General features: G+C 37.6%; 1 protein-coding gene across 3 annotated transcripts in view; it reads left to right on the forward strand.

Moving 5' to 3' along the window:
• ASPP (Ankyrin-repeat, SH3-domain, and Proline-rich-region containing Protein) overlaps positions 1–26,952 on the forward strand; it is a 388,674-nt gene that overhangs the window by 221,898 nt on the left and 139,824 nt on the right. The gene's annotated exons all lie outside the window — the stretch shown is intronic.

A 26,952-nucleotide genomic window follows, 5' to 3' on the forward strand; every position in this document is an offset into this window, starting at 1 on the left:
CTAGATACTTATACTAAATTAACTTAGGCTAATTTAACGAGAAATCAGCGTAGTTCCCGCGGGATAGGGATAAACGAATTCTTTGCAGATGATGTCGCGGGCAACAGCTAGGTAGTGTATAATTATTTTTTACTTTTTAGTTGTCTTTTTTTGCGGCGTTTTGTTTTCGGGCGTTTTTAGTTTTATTTTTGATGGCGTTTTTTTGTCGGGGGTTTTTTAAATTTTTAATTTAAGTTTTTTAAACTTATGCATTCTGACACGTTCCCATTACGCCAATGAATCTAGGGACACTTCCAACGCTTCTTATTCATTAAATGTTCTCATCCACGTTCTGGAAGCTTCTATTTTCGTTCCCAAGAAACCTCCCGGCGGTGCTAATGCCTTCATCAGCAAGTTAAAGCGAGTATGTATTTAAGTTAAGCGCGTCGTTTATTCGTAAGAGCGTTTCGCGTGTGTAATTAGGCTATTCCTCTTGTTCCGGATTTACTATGCTAACACTTTCCACTTGTCTCTGGCTTAGGATATGATTTGACGCGTTGTTTAACATTACGAGGCCTTTCTATAGATACATGGCGTAGCATACACGCCTATGCCCTGTACCCACAAAAGGCGCCACAAAATTAAAGCTCGCTTGATTTTCAGTTTGTTGGGAGCCTCATAAACAACAAACGCGTGAGCACAGGCCTCATCTCAAAATGCCGCCGCCGCTTGGCGCGTAGCGTGTTGGCGTAGCGTTGGCGCGTGTTGCCGTAGCGTTGGCGCTTGGTTGGTAGCTTGGGCCGTAGTTCCTAAGCCGGCTAATAGAGGTCGGTAATTTCGTATAAGATTCCGAAAAACTCACAACCTCGGGCTCGAATTCACTACTTTCTCCTACTACGACTTTTAAACTCGCTCATGTACTCGTACGTACGCAATATAAATATCTTGACAACTTTATAAGCATATCACAAGACGTAACCCATCATAATGTGTACAAGACCAGCAAGGCTACTACGAAACTCGAAACTCGAAGTTTGTGTCGTGCGGTCCCTCTGACACTTATACTATTTAATACGAGAGCGAGGGGGACAGCACGATACTAACTTTGAATTTCGAGTTTCGTAGTAGCCCTGCAGCTCTTCTAAGTTTTCTCATCTGAATATCGAAAGGACTTCTAACTATTCAATAGCTTATAGTTCGAAACTAGTCGATGTACGGCACAATGTGTCCTTGCATGATACCCGTAAAATTGATAGGCACCACGCTCCAATTGTAATAAGGTTCTGGTTTGGGCCTGTTCGAGGTTGGCAGACACACGATGCCCCAATTCCCATGTAGATGATAAATGTTCGATTTTGTTTGTGGTTATTCGATCCGCTTGTTATTTGTTCGTTGTTAATTAATTCGAAATTGTTTTGTTGTGGTCCTTTGTAACGGTAAAACTGACACGCATAAACTTTTTCATCATCATATAAGAGGAGAAACGCCCACTGGTGGGCATAGGCCTCCCAGACCTCCAGTTGCTTTGGTTGAAAGCGGCCTGCATCCACCGTGAACCCGCGGCTTTAACCAGGTCATCTGTCGATCTCGTTAGTGGACGTCCTACGCTGCACTTCCCGATCCGCGGTCTTCATTCGAGAACTTTCCGGCCCCAACGGCCATCTGTTCACCGTGCTATATGCCTATAAGCAAGCATAACCTTTTATAAAATAATATAGCTCTTAAAAAGTAGGATGAAATTACTAGTTCAACGGACTGTCTCAATCAACCAGTGATCCCTAATTTAAGTGTAATTAATCAAACGAAATAATTTGAATAAGGGAGCTTAATCTCTAATCACAAAGCAGCTCAAAAGCCATTGCCCTCTGAAAGTCACATCAAAGTCTTATTAAACTTGTAATTTATTTTTAATTTCGCCGGAAAGGACGAAACGCCGCGATTTCGTTTAAATTTTGAACTCGGCACAATTTCAAATAATAGTATTGGTAATTACCTGGTTCTCTGTAACCCTTTCCTTTTGTGCCTTGAATAGGAGTAGAATATCAGACGTCTGTTAAGTTGTGAGAAAATGAATGAACGGTTAAGGTGAACGAGTGGCGATGTGGAACATTGTTTTTAACCATGAACAAGATTAGCAAGTTACGATTAAATTGATTATCGAATCTTTGATCGCTGAGTGTGATCTAAAGCAAGGTCTTCTAGTTACTACTTTTACATAAGGGAAACCATAAATATAGGTCTATTGTACTTAAAAAAACATTTTGCTTTTGAATATTCAGCATGTCTTGTATCTCACTCTCACTGCTGGAGCGGGTTTCTCCTCTTTCTCAAATAACATTAATTAATTATATTAGAGCTAGGTACCATTTTTAAATTGGGTGATTCTTGTCCAGAGTGCTCAATTGGCTTTTTTCCATGAGGAGATATTGCAAAATTACAGTCTGAAAACAATGCCGGCCGCACGCCTGTCTGACCCTTAAAATGCCTGTCAAATCCGTAAAATGCCTTTTATATTGTATTTTTACATGAGATAACTAAGTACAATATAAATATTGGTAGGTAATACACAGTACCTGTTCGTAGTTCTATCATATTGGGTAGCATACGAGTACAAGCTTCGGGTACTACAATCGGATACGTTTATTTATATATACGTGCCAGGTTCTGCTTTCGTTACTAGTACTTAACTTTGCTTGTTTAGGTTAGCTTGAAAAGATCCCTTTTAGGGATAAGTTCGCCTTTGTACTCTTTTTTTTTGTTGTTTTCTTTTTGTATTATTTTTGTGTTTTATGTACAATAAAGTATTTACATACATACATACATACTTACGGTGACTAGGCTGTTCTCTCTGAGTGGTCCAGGGTATTTGAGCCCTTAACTACTACCCCTCTTAATGCGTACGTGCCCCTTCGACCTGTGAAACTCAACTGGCTTACTGTGATTGGTACTTCAGACTATCAGCCCCGGGCTTGCTTTTAATGCATGCTTGACGATCCAATTACAGTCCAGTGATATTTCTATTGTCGATTCTTACTTAATTAGACACATCCTATATAAGCACCTTTAGACAGGTAGGTATAGGTACGTACGCACTATTGGAAAATTACGATAATAGAGCTAAGTTTTCCACATGAAAAATAAATAAGGTTAGAGACGACAGAATCTTTTCCAAGTTCCCAGAAAATGTTGAGAGTTTTCGAGGATGTATCTATCCTTATAAAACTACTAGCTGAAGTCCTCGACTTGTGAGCGAATAGTTTTTCCTAATGGTTTATGTTTTAGGGCGGATGTATCCTTTTATAATTTTTATGACCAAGGCTGTACGTGGACGAAATGCCACTGACGTTATAAAGAGATGGAGTTTTTATGTTTCTCTATCATGCTGCGAAGGAAATAAAACACCCTGAATTAGCACCTAGCGTATTATGCTGGAATCATGGTGGTATTATTTTAACAACAGGGTATCTTTCTCTAAAATATTATTAATATTAGGGACGTTAAACATCATCCATCAATGACAGTAAAAAAAAAAGGTTGCGTCTCTTAAGGCGTTGACGCCAGTTGATATGGATATGCGAGGCAATATCAGGAGATATTCTGATAAGACGCAAATATGTCGTCAGGAATTTCGTGATTTATGTAGGTTTCAATATTCTATCCGGAGAAGAAATACGTTCTTGTGATGCTGGTGCTCTTACTTTATTATTCATAATCGTAAAGTTCTTGAATGACATGCTCTTACTATAAGATCAAAAAAACAACATTGCGACTTTTGAAAATAAAATACAACAATAGATAATGTTGAAAGTGTTGGAAGCTCACTGAAACAAAATCTTGATTTCAACTTTGCCGTATCGTTAAGAGCTAATTCGGCGCGAATCCAAGTCAAGTGATACATAGCTGCTATTTCTCTAAGGATTTGCTCAAAATGAGCGTGCTCTCGAGCATGAAACAAGATTACCTACGCACTCTTCGTACTATCTGTTCAGGCGCCGTTTGTTTTGCCAAAATATTTTTTCTTATCCCTAGAAGCGCTTTTCTCCTAATTCGGAAACATCTCTTACTGCTCTAGTACATTCCTTTATCTCTTATGTATTATAGTATAACCCACGGGTAGTGTGTTATATGCTTAGGTATTTTGTGTTATTTGATAAAAATAAGAAATAGTAAATGTCTTTTAATCATTCATTTTCGTTGAGACAGTAATTTAAAAAAAAAATTAAACATTCAGTCTGACAGTAACAGCTTCGACGACATCCATCTTATCGCAGCCATTTTCTGCCTTTACCCAATTAGCTTTTTTTCAACGTCATAAGCATAACGAACCAAGTCGGGAACAAACTAATTAATTTTCACTCATTTACAAGTCGTTTACTTTGCGATCCTCTTTGAATGACATTGTAAAATTACGAGACTATCTGATAATTCTTCTTTCTCTCCCATTTCGTTTTAACAGTTGCTATAAATGCCATAATTTTCTTTGTTCTTTCTTTCAGGTACGTTTGTGGTTGTGCAGAATCGTAGAAATAGCGTTAAAGTAAGTAATAAGACAAGTGAACGTTTGGAGACATTATGCAGACTGGAATGGTAATTAATAATTCAATAATTCGTTTAAAACTATTTGCGGAAAGTTGCAAGCTTGCACTGTGCAGCCACTCAGTGTCGAACCCTTGCCGAATTAACACTTGACTGGTTAAAGCATCTTGACTTGTACGAGTCTATCGGCTAGATAGAGATGGCAGTACGAAATCAGTCCTTTCAGTTGTTCCCGCAAAGCTCAGAATCTAGAGGCTCCAAGATCTAGCCACTGTATAACATTTAAACTGAAATTCGGTTGCAAGGGGCTACGGCTTCAACCAAGTTTCCCACTTTGACTTGCAAAGTTGCGATCTATTCGTATTAGATGGGTCTGTAGTTATTCGTAGTTGACGATATTACACCCAGTTGGCCCTTCGAGATTGCTTAGACAAGTTGAGTTGCGATTGGCTGATAACGTTAAAAGTTGCGATTAAACCCGGCCGAGTTTTATACCAGTGTTTCAGACAAGAAAACTTCATGGTGCGCATCACTTTTTAATTAAACTGCCAAGTATTTACTTAGCGATAAAGCTAGAGAATTCTCGTTGGCAACTTACAGCGCTAATTAAACTCATTATTGTAGTAGTAAGACGAGGCGTCACCATTATAGTCATTACAGTTACTTTGATGCGAGTATTGCTAGCGTGAGTTTTAATTGAAACAAAGGGTGTGAGATGGCAACTCTGCGCGGCAAAGTTTGATGCCAACGTTCGAGCCATACGTCTTGGCGTGGATGTTTTGTACTAACTCAATTATACTGTGCTGCCGAGGTTCAGAAATTTCGTTAAAATTTAATTGATGATACTGGTTTATATTAAAATTTTGTAAAAAAATTAACAGTTGAAATGAAAATGAACAAGTAAAAACAGACCAAAAATATGTACATCGACACATGAAGATTGCAGGAGCGCGCGGATTTCCGGTTCACAAATTGACAATGTTCAAAGGAAATTTCGGTGCAAAAATGCATGGCGCCTCGCGCTCGTCGACTGTTTGGGGTGAAACAATTGACATTTTCGCAGTCTTCCCGCCTCGAACTGAATCAAATTGTCTGTTGTCGCCACGAGCGCCGAGATACTAAATTCCCACTGTTTTACGGAGTGGTAAACTTATCTCGGAGCACAATAGGCCTTTTGACAGCGCCCTTAACTTATTATCTGCGAATTTCCATTCCCTCCGTAACTTGTGTTACAATAATTATGTAAATCGAGTCTAAAATGGATAGTATAATCCTTCACAGCGTGGAGTTATCCGGGATTACTGAGGCTTTCGTTGATTCGGTACTTCATTATGCCGCAAGCGAACAAGTGGTGTAAAGGTGGGATTGAATGATCTCGGCGGCTGTTTTCCCGCCGTGTCCCTGCCGCGATCGCGGGTGTGTGCGGCGACATGGCTGATTACGGCTTACTGTCTTAGCACTACCTCTCATTTAATTTGTTTCCGAGGTGAGATACGGCTGCTTTGATCCGTTTTGTCACTTTCTTTTGCTAATCCTACTACGGTCATAACCGTATATAACGATATCGAATGAACAGCAATATTTGGTTGGTAAACACGGTTGCTCGTTATACCCAGTGTTATTTTTAAGGTCGTGTTGGGACTTTTTTCTTGGTGTTTACATCCGCTATATCGTTATAACTGGTGTCGCTATAAACGGTTTAACTTTAATGTAATGTAAAAGTTTGGGAAAGTGCGTTTTTCTTTCACGCTAAAATAGCTGCACGGATTTGAATGAAATCTGGATCTGCGGAATAACTAACATATAAAGCAACTTTTTATCCAGGTATTTCAACTGTATCGGGCTTTAAACCTGTAAAATCTCAAAATCTTAACCACGCTAACGGTAGAGACGTGAAATTTTGCATGTTCTCCATACAACGTAAATGAATGACGTATGTTTTAGAATTCCCGTGAGAATTTATTACGGTTCCAGAATTTCAAGTCAACATGTTGATAGTTATATTACTGGCAATAAAAACATAATACAACGTTGCGTAATTGCGAGCTTCATCTATTAAATAACATCGTAGATCTTGAAAACGGATTCATGTCAACAGAGGTTTTAAACAGGTAGTAGATTTTTGACATTAATAAGTGCTTGTTATGATTTAAATTAAATAAAGATTTTTTGACTTTAAACTTCGCAACTTCGAAACCACAGTTCATAGAACTATTTTTTTTTCAAAATATTTCGCTCCATTTTTTAAATCATAGCCATGTCAATTATAATAATAGTAGTGATAAGTGTAGGTTTAAAATAAAGGCAGGAACGAATAAAAATAACATCGAAAAAATGCATAGTTTATCAGAAAATATGTCATTGTATCCTACCGAATGATATTCCGTAGGTAGGCATGTCCGCTTTATACAAATGAAAATTTATGTCAATCCGCAATCGCCCCAAGCAAGATAGGCCTTCATTTGTGAAATTCATTTTTGGAATTCAATCGTGCGCATTATATCTGTGTCGATTTAACTGCCTAGCATACGCAAGTATATGTTAAATAAGTCTGTGTTAAAAATATATATATTTTTAAAGCAAACTATTTTTGCTGGCTTATTTTATTTACTATACTTACAAAACAATATTTTGCTCAGCCGCAATCTTACGATAGCTACGTCTACGAACACACGTGTGTTCATGCAGCTCCTACACCACCACTCCACACCATAAGAACACACAAATCCAACTGCCACTAGGTACCACACTGCGCTGACGCGTTTCCAACTTAACCAGAGTTCAATGACAAATATAAAGATAATTTAAATTTGTCAGTGTAAATCTCAAGTACCCACTTCATTTTTCTCGCAAACAAACTACCCACAAATAAATTCTCATAGATGTTACAAAGTCGTGTATTGCTTCTGTTAGTAATGTAACACGCTAAAAAATATCTCCTATATATTAATGATTTTGAAGACACATTCGCGTATTGCACAATGTTCTCGTGTCACAGTTAATATATTACAACAGTATTTGAAGTACGTAGACAAAGTCAAAGTCATAATAATAATATGTATCTTATTCGATCAATTTCAATCTAGACTATGACGAGCATGTCCTCTCTGTTGAGGAGAAAAAACCCGTTGAGAAGAATCCGGCAAGAAAATCAAGTTAGTAATTATTTTTATCGATTGTTAGTTAGTAAATGCGTATCATAATCGTACGTAGTCAATACAAATAATAATTATAATTAAGTTAAATATCCTTCAATAGTGAATTAGTTTAACAGCAAAGGATCAATACGATCATTTTATTACATAACTCGTCGCGCTTCAGCCGCCTTTAATTCTTTATAGGTCTCTTTTAATTGAATATACCTAGTTACTTCACGATTTACCTACATTTATTTAAAAAGAAACAACGCTTTCGTAGTGTTTCATATTTAACTTATTAACGGAGACCGTGCCGCGTAAGCTGCAACACATCCGCATTCTATTAATGCATCAAAACATTTATCATGTAAAACTTGAAATCAAAGCAGTTTTCAGTAATGAAATGTTTGCCTCTAAAATAGCACGCCGTGAACGCGGAAGAATACGATGATTTTAATTCTGTCACAACGTATGCAGTATTTGGGTCGAAGGTGTTTCGGGGATTACACTGGTCCGTGATGTTTCGGGAATTGAATTGGAAATGATTTTAGTGGATGAAATTAAAACCGGCCAAGAGCGTGTCGAACACGCCCAAAATAGGGTTCCGTAGCCATTACGAAAACATTAAGTAATATTTTTCTAAGGATTTCGTATTTTGTTTAAGTTTAGGTATATTTTATACCTTAGGCTGCTATTTAAGAGTAAAACTACTAATAATTCTCAAGCAAACTTAGCCGTTATAGTTTTCCTTGAAAGTTTGATATACTTGCTACCATCCTGAATTTTTTCAAATTTTTCCACCCACCGGTCGATTTCTTGATTTTAATGAAAATTTGCACTTTAAAGTTGTATATTTCGCAAAAAAATCAATGAATCGAAAAATCGTCTTAGCAAACCCCTAATGGTTTTAAAAGACCTATCCAACGATACCCCGTACTATAGGGTTGGATGAGAAAAAAAAACACCCCACTTTACGTCTATGGGAGGTACCCTAAAAAATTTTTTTTTTATTGTACCATGTTGTCGGCATAGTTTACATATATATCCGTGCATAATTGCAGGTTTCTAGCATCGATAGTCCCTGAGCAAAGCCGCAAACGGACGGACAGACAGACAGACATGGCGAAACTATAAGGGTTCCGTTTTTGCCATTTTGGCTCCGGAATCCTAAAAACGTTGTTATTTAGATTTTATCCCTATCACGTGGGAATATCGGGATAAAAAGTATCCTATGTTTTAAACCAGGTTATAAACTAACTTTTGCCAATTTTCATTTTAATCCGTCCAGCCGTTTCAGCGTGAAAAAGTAACAAACATACTCACTCACTTACAAACTCACTACTCACTCAGAATCTTTCACATTTATAATATTAGTAGGATAGGATAAATCAGCGGTAGGATATCCACTGTTGGACATAGCCCCCCATAGGTATAATGTCGTGGTTAAATTTAATTCCAGCTCGGCAACCGTTAATGATTGACCTTGTTCAATATACCGAGGTTTTATTCGGGTATGTTTACGTGCTGATCCTTTGTTTTCAAGCAATATATCAGTCTAAGCAGAGGGATTAGAGGGAATACCCGTGTAAGAAGATAAATATCGAGTCTTTACAAGCCGAGAAGCTGCTTTTTTCGTAGCGCGCGACCCAAATGCTGGGCGGATAGCAAAGTAATTACAATAAAAGTTTATGAGGTGTTGACCAAATGGACTAACGAAGTCTGAGTTATTTTTGGTTTTATTTCACTTTCATACGACGCGGTTTCTGATTGCAGTATAAATTGTTAGCCCTAGGAAATAATTACTTATGTTTACGATGAATTATCTTATAAACAAAAAAATATATAATTTCAACAAAGGAAAGGTCCTTAGGTAGATAATTTAATTATGTAGTACGTACCTGGGCGACCGAGCTTTGCTCGGAGTTTTTTTGTTGAATCGTGTGTTTTGGAGAACATACTTAAAATAAATTATACATAAACATATGTAAATAAAAAGAAAAACTAAGTCGCGCACGTCGACCTAGTTTTGAACTCTAGACCTCCAGTCCAAAACTACCGCTGAACCACCACGCTAATGGCTTAAATTACGGATTAAAAAAAAAACATTATAATTCGAAAATGCCCGTTTTCTCAGATATTGGACCAAACTAGGCCATTGGCGTATCTAGGGTTATTTTCCAGGGGCGGCCTGGCCTGGATTTTTGTGTGAAGATATCAGTTTTATAGAATTTCGAATCAGTAGCCCAACATCCCGGGGTGGGCACTAGACCATACTGGGGTGGCCACGGCCCACCCGGCCGCCCCTCTAAACTAGAACTAGACCATTTGTTCGCTCCCGAAAGCCCCCACATTAGTCAAATTTTAAAGATATAAGATGATGAGTGAAGCAAAACATTCGGTAAATGCGAAAGTAATCCAAAAAGTAGCAACCGATTGTCATTAGCTAGTAGCCACGCTGTCCGTTGTGAAGGCGGCAGTTTTATATTTAACTAGCTTATGCCCGCGACTTCGTCTGCGCGGATCTAGGTTATCGCGCGGTGGCGCCCTCTACCGGAATAAAAGTTATCCTATGTTGATCCTTGGGGTTCAAACTACCTATATACGAAATTTCATCAAAATCGGTTCAGTGGTTTAGACATGAAAGCGTAACAGACAGACAGTCAGAGTTACTTTCACATTTATAATATTTAATATAGTAGGGATAGTATAACAGATACCTCTCATTTCCATTCCTAAGAACCACCTATAGCACCTTAAGAATAAAAATGCGATATCATCTGAAAGTTAAAGTTTCAGAACGATTTCCGAGAATATTCTTTCGCAGAAATGACATTCCAGCGCCTTTTCTAGAGAAGCGCAAGCAAGAATAATGCAATAAAATGCGAATGTGAATTTCAAGTGGAATCTGAAACGGTATTCGAGCTTAATTCAGACAAATCTGAATTGGGTGCGTCGTAAAATAATGCTGAGTAGTTATGAGAGCAGCTGGTTATAGTAACCTATGGCTTTGTGGCAACCTATGGCCTCTCAAGCTGAGTACCTACCTATCGTAGTACCTGGGCTTGAATCTCTCGAGTTTTTTCGAATTCAAATTGACAGTATGTACATTTAAAAATGACCATGAGCTTTACAGCGAAGAAAAATATTGTGACGAAAAACCTACACACACTTGCGAAGCAATTTAGTGGTGTGTGTGTGAAATTTCCAAACAGCAGTGAGCCACCGTGGGAACTGCTGTTATTTCAGAGCGTAGTCTTGTGCCCAGTAGTGGAGCGTTAATAGGCCGAGATGACGGTGATGGTAATGAGAGCTGGGTTGCCATAGTATACAATTTTACGGCACGTTTTCCTCGGTATAGCGCCAGTTATATTAAAGAACTGATCCCAAATGTCTGATGCCGTAAAATCAAGTGTGAGGTTCTCAATGAAACCGCATCACACATAGTCTCGACGCTCAATTTCGTCTACAGAAGACTTTGAAAACTTCAGAAAATTTAGATCAGTTTTTGTGATCTTCAGACTTAAGTATCAAGTAGAATAACGTGAAATGCAATAAAATTTGAATTGAATTGAATTGAATAATATTGTAAATGTACTTAAAAAATAAATAATATCTATGAAACTGACATTATTACGGGTAGCTTTTTCAAATAAATGGCTCAGAATTTAAGTGGTACGTTTGTACTTAAACATTAGAATTTATTTAAGGGCTGTGTGATATCATTACATTCGACAACAGAACATTTGGAACTGGGAATGGGATATTCAAACAGACAAATATTTCAAGTTATTAATGTCCTTTTGGTGTACAGTACATTTATTGCCTTCATTAAATATAGTCATATTTTATTGATATTAACAAAAAAACTTGAACATGCTTAGCCATGTATTAAACATAAGTTCAACGGGTGTGTAGATTTTGGTTTTAAGTGGTTCAACAATGCAGTTAAGATACAATTGAACGTTACAAGTTCTAACCATACATAGGTACTTATATCAGAAAGGAGTACTAAGCATATCATTGTCGTACCGTATTGTTAATTGCTGGCAGTGTACTTGTCATACAGAGCATGTCTAACCACACTCTTTGTTTAGGACATGCTTGAGACGACAAATTGTGCATTCACAGGGAATAAACAATACCTACTAAAGCTGCTAAAGCCCTGGACTGCAGTAGTTTGATGACGATGATGATGATTCATGCGACGATTAGACATCATCATTCAGGCCTATGCGTCTGTTTAAGACGAATTTTGGCATATTGCCTGTGAATAACGTATTTCGTGGCCGACTAGATCGATGCGAGCGCGACATGATCGTTCACAGGTCTAACAAGAGTTTGTGGAGGTTAGTCCAGAATCGCCTTGATGTTGTTTCTGTATCTTGTCAGCCTGCAAGTGTCTTGAACCAGGCTTCATCGCAATACCTGCAACCCTCCAATACACACTCGGTTAGACAAAGTTTCTTCTTTTACAGCCACCTTACATTTAGTATAGATTGAACCAAGTGAATCTTTCGTGTATCTGGTCGTAAATCACCTCTGCATAATTATCGTATTACTTACATACACCTGTAACTGAAATTAAATAATGTCTTGATACGGTCAAGAGGAGGCATTACGTTCAAGTCATCTAAGTGGAAAACGCAATTTCCGCGAACATCATAGTCGTGTGTTAGTTCCTTAAGGCTGGGCCGCAGCAAACGATATTCTATTATGCATTTATTGTAGTGCATTTATTGCCAGTTAACTGGTGAACGAAGTGCTCGATACAGAACTAATAACCTATTGCGATAGAAATATGACGTGAAATAAGCCACGTATTCATTTTCCCGGTTGACTTTGTAAATCGCGTAGAGCGGCAATTCATTAGTTAAAAAATGGGTTGTTGTAGCTGTTGTAGCTCGAAAAATATAACAATTTAATAGTGAGCATGGTTAGTAAGATCTGTGGAAATGTAAAAAAACCGGCCAAGAACGTGTCGGACACGCCCAAAATAGGGTTCCGTTGCCATTACGAAAAAATTAAGTAATATTTTTCTAAGGATTTCGTATTTTATACGGAATCTTCCAAGTTTAGGTATATTTTATACCTTAGGCTGCTATTTAAGAGTAAAACTACTAATAATTCTCAAGCAAACTTAGCCGTTATAGTTTTCCTTGAAAGTTTGATATACTTACTACATCCTGATTTTTTTCAATTTTTGCCACCCACCTGTTTAGATTTTAGAGGGGGGGGGGGACGCTCGGACGATTTTAATGAGAAAAAAAATCACCCCCACTTTACGTCTATGGGAGGTACCCTAAAAAATTTTTTTTTTTTAACTTTTTATTGTACAATTTTGTCGGCATAGTTTACATATATATCCGTGCAAAATTAAAGCTTTCTAGCATTGATAGTCCCTGAGCAAAGCCGCGGACGGACGGACAGACAGACAGACAGGGCGAAACTATAAGGGTTCCGTTTTTGCCATTTTGGCTCCGGAACCCTCAAAAAACATGTGCGCGCGCAGAATAGAACAAGTTGGAACAAAGCGGCAAGAATTCTGGAAGAAAATACAAATTATAACATTCCTATTGCCGTTTTTATCAGTTCTCTAGTTTCGATCGTATGAACAGAGTTGTTGCTCATTGCACCACTGAGTCGTTGTTAGGTCGCGTAGCTTCGTAGTTACACGAGAAGCTAAACATTGTCAAGGTCTACTGACATGATTTGTAGAGAACTGTCATGTGTTGGGTGATTTGATAATACACGGGGCTGCAGTATGAACGGGCCGGCTCGACCGGATTATAGTACCACACTCGCACAGAATACCGGCGTGAAATAGTAGTTTTGCTACTGTGTTTCGTACGGTGAGTGGGAGATCCGGCGGCCCAACTCCCCTCCCCCCCTTTTACTCCCCTCCCCCTTCCCCAGTCCTCTATCCCACTCCCCTTAAGGCCGGCAACGCACCCGCTGACTGCAGTCCTAATTATGCTGTAGGTGTCCATGGGTGGCGGTGATCGCTTACCATCAGGTGACCCGCATGTTCGTTTTCCACTTTTGCCAGCTATTTGATAAAAAAAAAACACCGCGGTGGTTGTGACCTGACCATGGGGTTTTAAATGCAAGATTCAATTCTATTCGCATAACTGATATAATAATAAATTCGCAAGGATGTTCAGGTTTTCGCATTTATTAATATTAAGAAAGTTTATTCTAAAATTTTACTTATTTACTCTTTACTCATATTTAGACACTTCTTTGACTGATCGATGCAGTGATTACAAACTTGCTTCAAGTACTTATTTGCAGTCCAATAACCAATTAACCAATTAATAATAATAGGGGGAGTTGGAAAGTATTCCGAAGTTAATGGAACTTTTACAGGTTGTTCGGGGGTACACTAATAAGACTATCCTACGTTTTTCATCTCGATAACACAAAAACTGCTTGCCAAAGTTCCATTAACTTCTTAATCTTTAAAAAATATACATAACTGCTGCAGTACTTATTCTTGAAAAAAAGCCATCAGAGATTTTCGTAAACAAAAACATTTTCAAGTATAAATATTTACCGAGAAAATGTCTCCAGTTACTTAACCTCACCACTTTGACGCTACTGTCAAACCCACATACGAATGATCTACCTTTCTATTTAATGAGTAGTTGCGCATATTCGGGCGTTCCGTGTACATTACTGGGGTCGATAACAACCCAAAATGGTGTTTTAATGACGTTTTAATAGTGGTCCCGGAAGCTCCAATACGGTGATGAACACTATGCTTGCTCTTTGTGGTTTTCGCGTTAATATTATATTAATAATATTGCATTGTATGAGTGTGTTTTGTTTGTTACTTTGAAATCCATGAGACTAGTTATTTGCTTTGGAAACAGAATCGTGTGTGTTTTGTTTACTAACCGCGTGGTAGTAGGCCCAGGCGGATACTTTACAGTGATCCACATCGGTGGTTACTATGTATTAGTTTACTTGTAAAAGCTGAAGAATGAACGCGTTAGGACCTTGTGTGGAGTTTGTGATAGTTAAAGTAGTTATTAGTAGGTATGTGAAGTGTTAGTCTTTGTGGAAGAAAATGTCATGTTAACGTAGTTGTATTGGATTAGCCATGTGGTAAACTTAATGGTGTGTTATAATTTTAGACGTGAAAATAGTATTACAACCTTTTTAACCGACTTCGAAAAAGGAGGAGGTTATCAATTTTTTTTATTTTTTTACGTTTGTTACCTAGATCTCTTTTTGCTTTCGTCTAGGAATGTCTTCAATTAGGCCCCATAAGCATCAAATCAGGATCTGATGATTGGATCTTAAGGAAATCGAGGGAACTCTTCAAATGTTGTAGGGACACCTATAGTAAATTGGATATATTTAGTAGTAACTCGTGCATTTGCTCTTGAAAATCATCATTTGGTGAAGTGGAAATGATGATGCAGACCACAGTTGACCATCGGAGGTACTACTCAATAACAAGTATTTCACGGGTTGAATTTTAAATTATTTTAACACATTTGCTAAGCAATTTATGCTCCTCGTAATGCATATGGTAAAACGGGTGGTGAAGCATCAGGACTCCTCAATAATGAACGTCTCTGCATCGGAAAAAGCAATTTTTCGTAAAAGGTGACGAGCAGTTGATATTTTAGATTATTTACACTAAAAAGCGTGAAAAAAATGTACGACAAAAATTGATCCGACTACAAAAAAAAATGAAAATAATTTTCTACTAGTCTGAAGTCGGTCGGTGCCTCAGCACGAGCCAGCAGGAGTGATTGAAGCCCAATATAAAGTGCTTAGGTGAGATAGATGTCTATAGGTCCACTCCTGTTGGCTCGTGCTGAGGCACCGACCGACTTCAGACTGGTAGAATATTATTTTCATTGTTTTTTTAGTCGATTCAATTTTTTGTTAAAAAAAAAATTAACTTGTCTATTTGTTGTTGTTGGGTCAAAGCTTGCTTTTGAAATTTGATATATATATGTAAGTTGGATGACAAATACAAGTACAGTCAACAAAAATTATAGTCAGCAAAGAAACTTGTATTAAAAATAAAATATTTATCTAACAGAAACTTTCAACACCGAAGTTTACAATAAAAACCCGCAGAGAAGCTTATTTTATTCCGATCCCTTCTACGACGTAATCCTCAAGTGAAACTGAGTAAGGCTCTGTGTAACTTACAAAGTCGTACCTTATTTAAATTTAATGGATCAAAAGAATCAATCTTGTTAGAAACAAACGTATATACGAAACGTACGAAAGAGCGTATTCATTTATTATTTAAATTCGCGTGACGAAGACATAACTTCGTATCTCCGATATAACTTATTGTACAGTGTTGTGGTTTCTCGTAAATGCATACAACTACTGTGGCTATAAAAAGATATATAACCAATAAATTAAATTAAATTCTTTCTCATAATATAATAGTAACAAAAGAATAATTGAGGTGAAATTAGTCGATAGTTTAATTAGATATGTCGAAAAATATTTGAAATATTTATTTATTTACCGGTTTGTTATAGTAGCAAGTCGAGTCGAGGCCACTAAGCGTTGAAGAGTTCCCATCTGCGCTTACGATCCTAACTCCAGCATAGCATCAAGCCCTAAGTATACTACGAAGTGCAAAATCCAAACTTCGTATTTTGCCGTCCCGCTGACGCTTATATTATTTAATTCGAGTGAGAGGGACACGGTACCATACGAACATCGATTTTCGAATTTCATAATAGCCCCCCAGGCTACGATGAAAAAAAAAGATGAAATAAAGTTAAACGTGTAATTAAGTTTCGATTCGATGTCACTAGCAGAAGTAACAAGTGAGCATCATCGGCGAAAAAGAGATTAATATTTTATTATCTCACTTTTTGCTCATAAAGCTTATTCTCATGACATTATATTAATCGCGGGACGCTGTTTATCTGGCCCTAATCCCCTGGGAAGCGTTCTAATGGAAAACATACTTAACGAACTTGGTATTAAAGTTATTTATGGAATGTCCTAGTAATTCAAAGGAGGCTTTAATGTTTTGTTTATTGCTTTTTTGTGGGTATTTGATTATGACGTGCGCGCCAGGTGGTCCGGCTAATGCCGGGCTTCTTATTTCACTAAGTTATAATCTTTGCAAGCACTTAATTTGTATTTATTATCGGTTAAGGGTAGTCTCACATTTGTATGATTTTAGCGTATCGTATCTCTATCGTGTTGCACTGACGAACATCATAGTTATTTTAGACGCGACAAGATACACGATCACGCAAAACGCGATTTCTGATATGTCGCGAGCCATTTTGTACCGTGTACCTACCTTAAATACTCCAGGAGTTCTTTGAATACGCGCGTCCGATAAAAATGTGGACTCACCTTAAGTATAAATCATGAGTTCATTCCTAAACTTTCAAGGCCAGAAGAAAGAAAGAAAGAAAATGTTTAGAAGACACGTGTTAAGTTATTTTCACTCTTACTGGACGTAATCGCGTAATGTAACCCAAAAATAAAACATGTTTCATTTTCCTCGACCTTTCTGTCGAATTACAAAGGCCGTGGTCACGAGCAAACTCTACTCAACCGTTGCAATACCACCGAAACGTTGAGGTAAATAAAACATGTGATGCTTCATGCCTCTATGTAGACTAAAATAAAATAAGGAAAAAGTTTATGCTCTGTGTAAATATGTGGTCCATTCATATTTAGAGATATTGAAGTGTTTTTACATTATTCTATCCGATTTCGCTGTTTAACGCCGATAAAATTTAATGTCGGGGCGAGTTCAAATAGTCTGATCCGATATCGGGTCCAATATAACTATTTAAAATATTGCCCGTGTCGTATTTGGGTCCGACATAGATATCGGGCCGGAAAGTGTAAAAAAAATAAAGATAGTTTAAGAGTAAGAAAACAGCTGGTTACCTTTAGGTCGGACCAACGACAGTTTTATCGTTGGCCGATTGACCGATCCTACTGGTGACACTATAAGGTGCCGGTCTGACCTGAACACCTTTAATTACACTACAATACGACAATATTATATCGGAACGGAACCAACCGAAATCGTGGCTGAACGTCCGATAAAAATGTGTCATCACCGACAGTTTTATCAAGTCGCCCCAATTAGAACAACTATTTAAATACATATGCTAATATGCATCCGACACGTTTTACGTTCCGCTAAAACTGTCGGTCCGACCTAATGTGGACCAGCTCCAAGGGTCTTAAATGACAGATCTGGTCCCATTAAGGGGCTTGTTTGCAATGACGTGACCTGCGACGAGGCAACAATTACTTGTAAAACGTAGAGACAATGAATGTAAAACACCGTTTGTTTACGGCCATTGTTTCACTTTTGACGGTTGCGTTTCAAATTAATTTTGCTGGTACTTTCTATGTTAAATGTTTGTTGAGTACGCGATATGTATGTTACGTTGATATTACATTAAGATTTTCAAGGACTAAAAGTACAGCCATGCCCTACCACATAAATATTATATTAGAACACTGACACGACGACAAATTATCGTATGTGTCAGTGTCAGTCTTACTCGTAGTTACGGTAGGTACTAGTACCGGTATATGCGACTAAATCACTAGTTTTACAACAGTATAATGCGGTACTTACACCAAACCGTAAATGTAAAAAAAATACTGTAAAAATAAAAATAAAAACGAAGATGTAACTTAGAACTTAACACTCATGCAAGCAACCATTCACATGCTCCGCGTGGATATTCCTTTTAATACATCTGTGAAGAAACGAGGAAGTATAAATTTGGTGAGGCGTGAAATTCCTCGGCGTGCCGTCAATCCATACAAAGGTTTGTATGACGGAATTAAAATTCTTTGGGTCCAAATAGGCGGTAAACTAGCGTAGCGGCTGCAGAGGCATTTTTTTGACAAATTTCATATAATTTTAGTTTGTTGAATTAATTCTTTAGTTATGTACGATTAGCAAAGAATTAAAAGAAAAAATCCCTAAAAATTAACTTTGAGCACACTTCGTTCTCAAACTTGAACTTTTTTAAATTAAACTTTCTCATAGTTTTACTTTCTTTCATGTATTTTAAGATACAGCATACGATATATTTGTTGATGCATTAGTAAAAATCGATGGCGCGTGAGTAAATAATGGATTTGGCAACGAACACATTAACGCATCGTAATGCGATAATGGACTAGCTTATCTAGATTAAAAAATAAATAAGCTTCTTAATTATCAGTTAGATTTTTTTTAAATGATTATGTAGAAAGCTTTACTCTTAAAAACGAAAAATCGTAAGGCCGCTCTTAATGGTTCTGTAGAATGCCTAATCGACGAATACAATGAATCCTTTTAAGAGGCATCGGCGTATCCTTTAAGTGTTTCCAGCTGGCTTCCATAAAGTCCCTGATAAGTCCCCGATAAAGCGCAGTCGAGTGCCGGCTCTTGCTGATACCGGTAATAGAACATACTGTTTTATTAAAGTTTATTCTGAAGGGTGACTCGTAAAAGTTGTCGGGGAATAAAGACAAGCATTGTAATAGTAAAAAGTCAGTCGAAGAACGGTCTTTTACTACGTTTAAGGTACAGAGTTGCTCATAATACTTGTAGGGAACTACGACACGGATACACTAGAGACAACAGTGGACGTTTAAAGACTGAAAAACTAAGATGCCACGTTCACGATGATAGGAAGCTGGCAAGCATTTCTGACTAAGAAACCTAACTTGTAACGTTTTCTATATTTCAAGATCGCCTTATTATGTTCATTACGGTTCTAAGCAAGCCTGGTTGCAAAATCATCAACAGTGAATATTGCTAAAGGGATACCTGCCCTACCACTAATGAATATTGAATTGAAACACATTCTGCACTCAACGTAGTTGGCTCAAGTGTTTAAGCTAGCTTTCCTCTTGACGTATCTCTAAATGGTGTTCAAACAAAAAATCTGACGTTCACACTTTTTCAACGCCGTAGCCGTCTCGTTAACTTTTTACAAATAGAGGGTGTACAAAAACCCGAGGTAAAATAAACCCATGCCACGGGTCACTAGGGGTGTGGCGCGGTGATGTATTTGAGTTGCCGGGCATTGTGATATTAATACGTTTTATGGTCTGCGAATGTTCGTGAATTTTTCACAAAGCCATGTATAAATAACCCCGTAGATGGAGTCACCATAAAATGTTTGACAGATTTAGTAGGTACCTACCTACAAAATTATTAATACAAAATACATGCACGGTCGTTAAGCGGAGTATACAAACATACTGGGCGTCAATTACTGGTAAGCTGAAAGAGCAAAGAGCCTTTCCTAAATCTCGTGTGATATCCCGATATTTGCAGGTCATTAGGGCGCGTCGAGGGTCTGATCTTCACGTTTTCACGATGTTGCCTTGCCCTTTTGGCCGTCGGAATTATTCCGTGCGTGTAAACACCGCCTTACAGGAGGGTCTCGTGTTTTCTGCAAATTTATGGAGGTTCAAGTTACACTCATTGACGTATTATTAGTTGAATATTGAGTCGAAGGAGAAAATGTCTGGCACTGACTACTAATACTAATGACGAATAATGTGATGTAATCCTTTTATACTTGTCGTAGATACGGCACTATTATTGGTGTGACTAAAAGCGCATATCAAGGCCTGCCTTCCTCAACTTCAGCTGTGTTACGCGGGCCTGCACTGTTCAGTTCGCCGATTGCCACTGACTAACGTAATCAAAATCACACACCACGAATGGCATGGGAAGTAGCGAGATAAGGAGGTAGCCTCGTAAGTCGTAGTGCGGCTACGAATACGTTACCCGTGATGCCCACTTTTTCCTATTTGGCAGGTTGTGTGCGCGAGTCCTTTGTAGGAACGACAACAGACCTCGCAGCCTAAGCCTGAGCAGTCTTACGACCAAGATAATGCTTACCATTGGGCGCGCCAAAGTTCGCATACTTTTCGCAAGTACTGTAATGTTTGTCCGAATTATTGTTTGTCATAATATTTTTCCCATTGAAATCGTAAATTTTTCTGAAATTCTTAAATGGTTATCCTAAAAGAACTGTACGTTAGGTTAGGTTTGTTTTATAACAATTACTGGATTCAGAGAAAAAGACTTACGACAAACGATACATTCTAACTTTCAACAAATAGCGAGCCGATATGGACCCGGCCAACTGAATGGAAGTACTCTATAGTTTTTGATTCCCCAGCAATGACTTTATCTTTTGATAGCGGTATCTTAGGCATTTGATTTTTTCACTGATTTAAGGAGTAGTAGACCTGAGTATTTAATATTACATTTAGCTTGGTACCTCCACGCGTTCTTGAGAAAAAATATGTTGACAGACAGACGGACAACAGAGTGATCTTAGATTTCGTTTTTGCTAATTCAGATACAAAACCTTAAAAATCAGAAAGAGCTATAAACGTATGTAGTGGGTGCTCGGTCGGAAGCCTAACCAATGTGTGTACACATGTGTGCATTCGGGAAATGGAATGAACTACTCTCTATAGCCAAAGTCATGAAAAACTAAAACAAAGCCTCTGCCGAAAAATCTCGCTCGTCGGTTACATGTAGTTGCTGTCAAACTGAAAATAAGGGATAGCAAAGTCGATTGTAAAATGCTCCTATTTGCTTCTGGAATTAAAAAGTTGATTTTATGATTGGTTTTTCGGAGTCTTTTTGTATTTTTTATTTCAACTTCAAATTTGTTACTTTTACGGTCATCCCGTGAAAACCATATCGAAAATACAAACTGAGACATGGAAGCACAGAAAAACCAGAAAAAAAGACCATCGCTGGTTTTTCTGTGCATCCATGTCTCAGTTTGTATTTTCGATATAAGTTAATTTTAGTTTCCACCGCTAGGTTTCTCGCATAAATTTCGTAGTTTTATATTAAGATAAAATTATGTGGGGAAAAAGAAGCATGACAATTTCATTTCGATGGATATAAATCCTAATTCAATTGAAATGAGAACAGACAAAGCAAACTTAAATGAGGTTTTCGAGTTTTCTTTTCTCTTTTCTAAAAAACGGGCCCGCGAACGTAATATTAAATTTCTCATTTTCTGGTCAACGCCTAAGAAATACGACACATTTTTTTCCAAAAAAGCTTGTATTACGTTCGATATCTCGGTTACTCATAAGAACGAGATTTATTGTTTGGGGATTATATGCCGCGGCGGCCGCAGCTAAGTGTTTTCCGCAGCCAAAAAGGCTTTTACTCTCATATCCGTTCCAGAAATTAATATGAGATTCTATTCTTATGAAATATTTTACAAAAACCCATCAATTTCTGTAGAACTGTTTACCCTTTTGAGGTTCTCTATATTTAATGAGTTCGTTACGAGCAGAGATTGGATGCGGGACTGTGATCTTAAATATTACGGTCCTCGTCAGGGAAATATATCTACATTTCATGATGATATTTCAGAATACATGGTAGTTAGTATTGAAGCATTTGATTGGGAATTTCACACATACCATCGAATTTCTTCGCAAATTTCAAATATAATTTAACCTAGGCTGGACCCTCTGCTTGAGAGACCATAGGTCAAACCACATGGCTTCCACGACTTATAGATTAAAAAAATCACATCTCTCAAGTTGCCATGTCACTTCGTAAATAATTGCAAGACAAAATTGATCTATAAGAAGTTAACTTTTTAACCGACTTCAAAAAAAGGAAGAGGTTATCAATTCGGTTGTATATTTATATATTTTTTTGTGAAGTGGAACTGATGATTAACACCACATTTGACCAACAAAGCTACTAGTCAATAACAAATGTTCACGGGTTGAATTTCAATTACTTTAACACAGTTGCTGAGCAATTTATGTTCGTCGTAATGTATATGGTGAAATGGAAAGGGTGGTGATGCACCAGGACTCCTCAATAATGAACGTCTATGCATCGGAAAAAGCAATCTTTCGTAAAAGGTGTCGAGCAGTTGATATTAAACTATTGAATCTTAGATTATTTACACTAAAAAGCGTGAAAAAAAATTATACCAAAAATTAGAACCGACTACAAAAAAACATGAAAATAATTTTCTACCAGTCGAAGCCTCAGCACGAGCCAGCAGGAGTGATTGAAGCCTAATATATAAGTATTCGTATGCACGTGAGGTAGACGACTATAGGTCCACTCCTGCTGGCTCGTGCTGAGGCACCGACTTCGAGCTAGTAGGGCCTAGAAAAATATTTTCAAGGGTTTTGTAGTCGGTTCCATTTTTTATGTATTTTTTTATGTCGCAGTTTATGTAAGCCACTCCACAGATTCGACATACGATTCTTAATTTCAGGTTCTGTTCCAGACAGTACTGTGTCAAGGGGCCACAGAAGGAATTGGAAGTCGGGATGATACTGCTATCGGATTTAGAAAATTTATAGACGGTGAAATCTATTTGTGCCGGCGTAATGCCGTGGAAGTGTTGTAAAATATGTATCGTGGCTTCTGTCCTGTCTGAGTAATCTTTAAGTTATGGTGTTCTTACAAAAAAGGTTTTAAGGGGTTTTGTACCTATAAACGAGCAAAACTTCAAACTTCGATGATTTTGTTTGACAGTTCGTTTTGGGTCAGTAGGTACTGGACAGAGTTGAACAAAGTAACCTTACGATATTTGCTTTGTAAGTATGGGCAGGCCAAATAACACGGAGAAAAGATGGCCGTTGGGGCCGAAAAGTTCTTGATTGGAGACCGCGGTTTAGCAAGCGCAGCGTAGGAAATCCACCAAAGAGTTGGACGGATGACCTGGTTAAAGACGCGGGTTGACGGTGGATGCAGGCCGCTTCCAACCGAAGCAACTGGGGGAGGCTCATGTGACATGAGTCATGTCTAACAGTGGTCGTCCTACGACTGATATGATGATAAAGAGGAAGTAAAAATACGAGTGAGTCGCAGATTTAGTTTAAATTTAAATTTTGAAACATCATTAAAGATTAAATCAATAGATTATTTTTTTATCATTTAAGATTAAACCAGTTCATTCAATAGACTTAACATTGTTTGATGGTAGTGTAACCCCTTTTTTGCCCCAAAAAGTCAACCATTCGCCAAAGCAAACTGCATTTCATATGCACGCTTAATTAACAGGCTTTTAAAACTTTCGCTATTAGAGCATTAAAAATAGTCGTAGTAGTAGTCTTTATCAAGCTATTCACACGACTTGAGTTGCATTGCATCCCAGGAAGATGCTTAACTTCCCGGCTCATTTCCTTGCTAAGCTGTTTAACATGAATGAACATACTCACTTGAATCCACCATCTAAGGAAACATTGTCTTGAAAACAAAAACACAACACCTTAATTCTCGGATATCTAGCAATGATTTGTTTTATTTCTGATACAAAACATTATGATCTAAACCTTCATACTAATATCATGTAAGTATTTACGTAACCTATAATTATTTGAAGTGAGATGTTTGTAATGTAGTAATGTTACTTTCACTCTCTCCATTTGGTCATGCATGGTGCCTTAGATAATTAACATGTACTATAAACTTGTAGCTTCTATGTGTAGGTAGGTGCAGTATTTGCTGTATTTTTAGGATGTATACGACAAAAGTTTGCAGGCATTTTTTAGAACGCATGTTTTATAATCTTTTTCATGCTATGTTTGCCACCTGGCTTTCCATAGGAGAAGAAATCATTGTTTGCAATGTCCCAAGTTGTAATGTAACAAGGGTACTTCAAGGGTTGGGTTATACTTCAAAAACCATTTTATAAAAGGCCTTATGTCCATTTAGTAACACTTGAGAATGTAGACTTATCTCGCTGTCAAGAGGTTCATATTGACATAAAGACGTGAAAGAAAGTAAGTTATTTTAAAATGAGACACAATGTTAGGTACTTCATCTAAGTTGAGCGGACGTTATTATTACGTCTACAGCTGATATTAACTACCACATGTTGATACTAGTTTTCCCGAATGTAATTATGACAATAATAATGTCTAAAGAAAAACAATAGGTTTGCATGGAAATATCCAGCCATTCTAATTCAAGCTGTAAACAGACACCACCGTCAGTGAACAGGGTCAAGATATTTTTTGTATTGTAAAATGAAACCAGTATCTATCTGCGCAACATAGGTATGACGACACCACACATACCCTTTTTTATACTTAATATTAAAATAAACTAATCCGAAATTCTTCGTGGCGCGTAACGCCTCGGCTCACCAATATTTTTTTCTTTCATCAGAACTTTAATTAATTTTCCCGGCTGACTTTTAAACCGACTTTTGTGCGACTAAACAACAAAGTCGACGGCGTTGAATATAAATCAAATTCTCATAATTAAAGCCACATGGCCGTTACGTAATCTGCCCACGCAAAGCATAAATAAAAACATCGGTCCGCTAAGGTCGTGAAATTTACGACAGGTGCAAATAAAGAGATGCCGGGGATACCTCAATGAATAAAGGTTGCATTCTTTTTGCTCCAAGCGTCTTAGAAGCGGCCGACAAACTTCATAATAACATACTTTATGCATCGATAAAGCTCTTATCTCGGAGCACCCTTTTCTCAATAGCACATTCCTGAACCAACGAAAGATACAAAGTCAACTTGGAACGATCTGAAATTAAACTTTGTTAGTGTTTGCGTAAGGTGGCGAATGCAGGCGGCCGGATTGAAAGAAATATCTGATTTACGATCAGGTATAGGTTCTTGCCGGTCGCTACTCTTCCATTCAGGGTTTGCACAAAGTGGGGCACCTTTAAATCACTGGAGCCGAGTGAGGTCTCTGTGGATTCATTCCCGTCAGCTGACGAATCCACAATTCTGTTTCTTGGCAGAGGTCAGTGTCAAATGACAGATTTATTTAGCAGTTTCCCGCGTTTAGTGAACGTAGATTTGAAAGAAGTAGTTTAGTTTGACTTAGGAATGCTTAGTCAATATATTAAGTATCTATATAATTCAGTAGTACCTAGTTAGTACCTATTTATTAGGTAGTATAGTATCTACATATGTATTTGTACACTTAAACTAGTTTACGAATGTCGTTCGGAAATCACGAATGATCGCTTTTCTTTTTCCGTCTCATTTAACACTTCAGGAAAAAAAAGATATCCGACGAGTCCCGTCCCGAGCGACATTAACATTCTACTTCTATTATACCTACCTATGTGAAATATTGTCTTCAGTCTATTGTATATTCAAAAGAAAAACATACAAGTATCTAAAACATTTTATGAGGATTGACATTGACACCTCCCACCTGTTTAAATTATTTTTAAGTTTTCAAACGTTTTTAAATTAAAAATAATACTGAACTTGCTCATATCGTCAACTCATCAAAGTAACGCAATATTAGAACTGTCATTTCCACATTCATAGCTGCTTAGTCTCATTATTCAACTAGACATGTACATTCATACAATAGTCACAATTGTTCTCATTTAATATAGACGTGTAGGGCCACTTTCACTGTACCCATGGGCTGCACCCACGCATAGCAAACAATGGAAATGTTTGTCCGCGTCGTGTAGATATATTTCGTTATATTACTTCACTCTGTAGGCTGCTCTAAAAACTCACAAGTTCTAAATGAGGTTACAACTCCCGTGAAACATCGACATCTTTGGCTCCTCTCAGATTGAGCGTATGTACAGATTTCCTCGCGATGTCTTCCTCCTCATTATTTCAAAAGCTTATGAAAATTACCAAACGTAATTGCACACTAAAATAACTCGAGGTACGCGGACAAGTACCAACGACCCTTTACTGAACCATCATCTACCATGACTTCATAAAAATCCTATTTGTATAGAATTGGGATTATGATTATTGACCAAAAATATCTCATTCCTTTTTTCGAACGATCTCGATAGTTACAAAAAAATATCACAATTGACAACAAACTGCCTTGTTTCAATAAACGGTAGCTACGTTCGCAACAGGAAATAAAATACAAACAAACAAATACCGTCGAACTTCCGACGTTCTTTAGTATTCAAACAGAAATCAAAACTTCCTTTCGTTTGCCAAACTATCTTGCCGATTCAACGGCGTATGAATTCAGAATTTATATAGCGCACTACATCACAACTCCCGTTTGAACTGTACCGATCGAAAACTGCTCTTTACTCATACTTTGCTTGTTGCTCAGGTAACTCAAAAGCTCTTTGTTAAGATCTCAATTACTACTCGATACTTTAAAGTTCTTTTGGATGCGAGACTACGGTAGAGTACCTCGTATTCGTTTGAACGGTTTTGGATCGTATATAAATTCAGTTCTAGAGCCCGATCGCGTCTTGTTTGCATAATGCATCTGCAATATCGGAGGAGGCCGATTACATTTTGATTTAGAACAGGTTCAAGTTTATCTTTGGCTTTTGGA

The sequence above is a fragment of the Choristoneura fumiferana genome, chromosome 7, assembly GCF_025370935.1.
Source record: "Choristoneura fumiferana chromosome 7, NRCan_CFum_1, whole genome shotgun sequence".
Classification (NCBI taxonomy): domain Eukaryota; kingdom Metazoa; phylum Arthropoda; class Insecta; order Lepidoptera; family Tortricidae; genus Choristoneura; species Choristoneura fumiferana.